We start from the raw sequence: 4,710 nt of genomic DNA, 5'->3' as shown, positions 1-4,710 counted from the left end.
AGTCCCAAGGAGATGGAGGGATGGAGGGATCAACCCCTGGAAAGGCACGAGGTGGTGGGTGGGTCGATAACTGCCCTGCTCTGCTTGGCTTGGCTCTTCTTGGTGACCTTCCAGAGCCCTGGGAACCCAAACACCTCCCTGGGGACACCAAACCACCTCTTTTGGGGACACCAAACCACCTCTTTTGGGGACACCAGAACGCCTCTTTTGGGGACACCAGAACACCTCTTTTGGGGACACCAAGCCACCTCTTTTGGGGACACTAAAATACCTCTCTGGGGACACCAGAACACCTCTCTGGGGACACCAAGCCACCTCTTTTGGGGGCACCAAACCACTTCTTTTGGGGACACCAAACCACCTCTTTTGGGGACACCAAGCCACCTCTTGGAGGACACCAAAACACCACTTTGGGTACACCAAAACACCACTTTGAGGACACCAAATGACCACTTTGGGGCTGTTGTTTAATTAATGTCTGTTTTCTCCTGTGCAATTTGGGCTCCAGAGGTGGAGCTCAGTAAAATGAGGGTAACACATAAACCACCGTAGGAATGGACAACACGAGAGGTTTTACTGGACCCAATTTGGACAAAGTCTGGGCTGAGAAGATAAAAATCCAAGGAATATCATCCCTGTGATGGAATTGATCCATAAGGATACCAATAATTATGGATTTAGTGCAGTCTGTTCATAACAGGTGCCTTTGCCACAGATATTGAGTGCAAAACTCGCTCGGAAAATTCAATAAAGACCTTCTGCAAGATCATGAGGAAAAACTGAAACACAACAAAAACCTGAGAGCAGCTGTACCAAATTTAAATTTCAGAGGGATTAAAACTGTTCCCGAACCAGGGCTGAATTCTTCTCTCTGGCTTTGAAAAAAATTTAAGGGTGGGGATTTGGAAAACAGTGCAAAAGTCCATTTCAAGTTGTCATTTCAACCATACCCAAATTCCACCTCAAAGCACCGAGTGAAGGAGCCACTTAATCTGTTGTTGCAGATTAAATTGAATATTTTGGGCTCAGCCCAGGTGATTATTTTTTTTTTAAGCTGTGTATTGGAAAAGCCTGGGTGGGGTTGGGTTTGACTCAAGCCATTTTTGTTTTCTTTCCTCATTCTAAACACAATGCCCAAATGTGCATAATTCACCCAAATTTAAACCCTAATCCAGGTGCTCTCCTGAGCTTCCCACCCTTTAAACCTGCTACAGCTCTGAATTCACTGTCCTTGACTTGACCCCGATCACAGACCAAACCAGAGGAAAGGAATAACTTAAAACCAGACCTAAACACAGAGCACAACACATCCCAATTGGATTCAAATATTCTCGCTTTGCATAAAACCAAAGCTTTGCATAAACAGAACAAAACCACCCAAATCAGCTTCCCAAGCTGACATTTTTCGTGTCGTTCCCGTATCTCCTGCATAGGAAAACCAGGAATTTTGTAGTGCCACATCCCCAGGGACGTTGTGTCCTCATCCACAGGCGACTGCAGCCCTGCCCATCTCAATATTTCTAAAACTCCTGTTTAAATTTCCACACCACGTCTGCCCAAAATCAGATAAAAATTGGAAGCCACAAGGTCAGAATCGCCCCGCCCGGTGAAAGCTGCTGGCTGAGGTATTTTAAGGTTACCTAAAGGTTGTATCCATTAAATTTCCATAAAGCAATGGAATTAAATTGTTTTAATATTATCTAGATTGCAAATACGTTTTTAAACTTGGATCCCGCAGAGCTTCTGGATGAATAATCAAAACTATTTTGATCATTCCATGAAAATAAATTGAATTGCTTTCCAGAATGGCAGAACATGAATCCAAAATTCAGCCCTGAGTTAAACGTAAACGTCTTTTTTAAAATTAGACTCATTTTATTATTTTAGGAAGAAGTTATATCAGAATCCAACTTACTCAGTTCACCGAGGAGAAGCCAACAGGACCCGCTGGAAGCTCCCTGAGTCAGGAATGGTTTTTATATCCCCGGCTGGACCACCAGGCTGATGCAAGAAAATAACGTCATATTTGGACATTAGGTCCCATTACTCCCCAAACCAAATTTGAGGGGTAATTACAGTAATTGCTTTGCTTTGCTCACTGTTTGTGTTGATTACCCTTTTCTCACCAGCACGTGACCGCCGTTGTTTGGTCCCGGATTCTTCTCATTTCAGAGTTTTGAGGCTCAAATTTATTCCTCCAGCTCTTCCAAGGTGAAAACCTGGGCTGAGCTCGGCTTTGCAGGAGCTCCCGAGCTTTGCAAGGCTCGTCCTTGCAGCTCCTTAATCCCAGGATTTGTTTCCCTGGCCTTCAAGAATGCAGCAGAGCCTAACCCAGCATTAGCCGTGAGTGTTCCTGGCTGCTTCCAAACTTGTTGGGACGTGTTTATGGGAACGGCCGGACTGGAGTGGCCGAGTCGGCTCCCAGAGCCACTCCCGGCTGAGCCCGTGGGGCTCTGGCTCCTCGTTTGGTGTCCGAGGCCAGGATCCGACTCATCCCAAGTTCCAAACCTCCAGGAGTTCCACCTCAGCGCGAGGGAGAACTTCCTTCCATGGAGCTGCTGCCCAGGGAGGGCAGAATTGGGATTGTCCCTGTCTGGAGTCATCCCAAACCCACGTGGATGTGTCCCTGTGTCACCTGTCCTGGGACATCTCCGGAGTCACTTCCAACCCCAACAATCCTGGGATTCTGGGATATAAAACAGCACCAAGAGTTGGTGTGGCTGGTTGAGCCCTGGTTTGGCACAAAACTCCTCCTCTGCCACAAAACTCGTGCCCGGGAAGAAATCGGAAGTGGGAAAGTCCCCTTTGGGAAAAGTGGGGTGGTCAGAGGGATGCTGGTATGGGATAAATCACTCCATGCCCAGTTCCTTTCCTGGTGGTTTTGGTCACCAGAAAAATGTCAGAGCGCGGAGGAGTGTGGGAAACTCGGGGCGAGGGGAGAAGCCACCAAAGACAATCATTCCCTGTTTAACACAGGGAAAACCAGGAAAAAAAACCCCCAGGATTTATTTAAGGTCATTCAGGACAACTTTGAATCCAGAGGACAAAGAGTTACAGCCGCAGCTGGTGCTGGGGTGAAGCAGAAATTCATGGCATGCTGGAAGCTCAGCCCCCGAGGTGAGAGAAGCCTGGTCCCATTTAAATCCCCAAATATGGCCTGATTTGGGAAGGTGAGTGTTTGGCCAAGTGGATTGAAATGGTATCATTAGGATAACAAACACGGGGCAGGCTTTTAATCCCAAAGAAGCAGAGGGATCCGAATTCCCGAGGCTGAGTCAGGGAAATCACGTGGGAGGCCCTGACACATTTGTTTGGAAGGGACGCTATGATTCAGTCCTGCTTTAATACCCGCAGCCTGTCATTAACTTCAGAGAGCCATGGCCGCTTTGCATGGGTAAAACATGAGTGGGTGTTTGCAAAACCGTCCCCAAGCATTTCCTCACAGCATTCCCCATCCGTGCTTTTGCCCAGGGGAGCCTCTGGGATCGCTCTGCTTCCAGGGGGGAACGGAGAGCACGGAGGTCGTGATAAAAATAAACCAAAAAAAAGACAGGAAGGAGGGAAATGAGCCCAGGAAATGTTGGGGGTGCTAAAAAACAACTGGTTTGGGGCAGCAGGTCCTGGGATTGTGGTGTCAACGTGATCCAGGGCTCCTCAGCTGAGTGTGACACAAAATTCCGGAGCTGGGAAGGTGGGATGGACCCCTGAGAGAGGGTTTTAAAGGAATCACAGAAATGGGATGGTTTGGGTGGGAAGGGACCTTAAAAATCCCCTCATCCCACACCCTGCCATGGGCAGGGATGCCTCCCACCACCCCAGGTTGCTCCAATTCCCATCCTGCCTGGCCTTGGACACTTCCAGGGATGGGGAGTTAATGGACCAGGATCAGGATCAGTCGGAGCTGTCAGGGGCTGCTTTCCCTGGAGCAGCCCAACCCAGCAACCTCTGGCAGCTTCGGAGAAGTTTGGAGACCCTGAAATCCCTTTCCAGCTCCTTTCAGCAGTGCCAGCCCTGCCAGGAGGATTCCTCCTCCTCCTCCTCTTCTCTCCTTACCAGCAGCAGCCTCCTGCAGCTTTTACCCTGGTTTTGGCTCTCTCAGGGACATTCCCAGCTCCAGGTCCTCATCCCTTGCCAGGTTCCAGCCCCAGGAATTCCCCAAAAGCCCCTTGGAAGGGAAGAGCCGCTCTGCCTTTTACTGGCACAAATTCCTTTCCCCAGAGCAGCTCCAGAGGGAGCTTTTGAGCAGGAGTGAATTTCTTCTCCTGCCTGTTTTTATTTATTTACCTGGATAAAATCAGGGATGGGGAAGTGGTTGTGGAATCCCAGTTGGAAAAGAATTTCAGGCTTCGAAGTGGTGAAGTTACAAAAGGGATTGAGAGTAGGAAATTTAAATAAATATTAATTATTTGAAAAGTTTGGGGTGGGGAAGGGTCTGGAGAGGTCGGGAAGGAGCTGGGGGGGCTCCAACCCTCCCAAATTCCTGAATTAGGCAGAAAAGATGAGTTGGAAAAAGGAAAAAGAAACCAACAATGGGAATTTGAATGCAACAGAACTTTAATGGCAGGGAAGGGTTGGGGGCACAGTCACACGCAGGGAGCACATGGGACGATTCCCAAGGCTTTGGGGAGTGATGCAGATCCACAAAGGCTGGAGAAGGCAACTCCTGGGATGTCCCTGGCTTGCAGCTTCCCCAGGAGCCGAGCCCAGCCC

Source organism: Geospiza fortis, unplaced genomic scaffold, assembly GCF_000277835.1.
Source record: "Geospiza fortis unplaced genomic scaffold, GeoFor_1.0 scaffold489, whole genome shotgun sequence".
In the NCBI taxonomy this organism is placed as follows: domain Eukaryota; kingdom Metazoa; phylum Chordata; class Aves; order Passeriformes; family Thraupidae; genus Geospiza; species Geospiza fortis.
Note: the sequence above shows the minus strand (reverse complement) of the source record.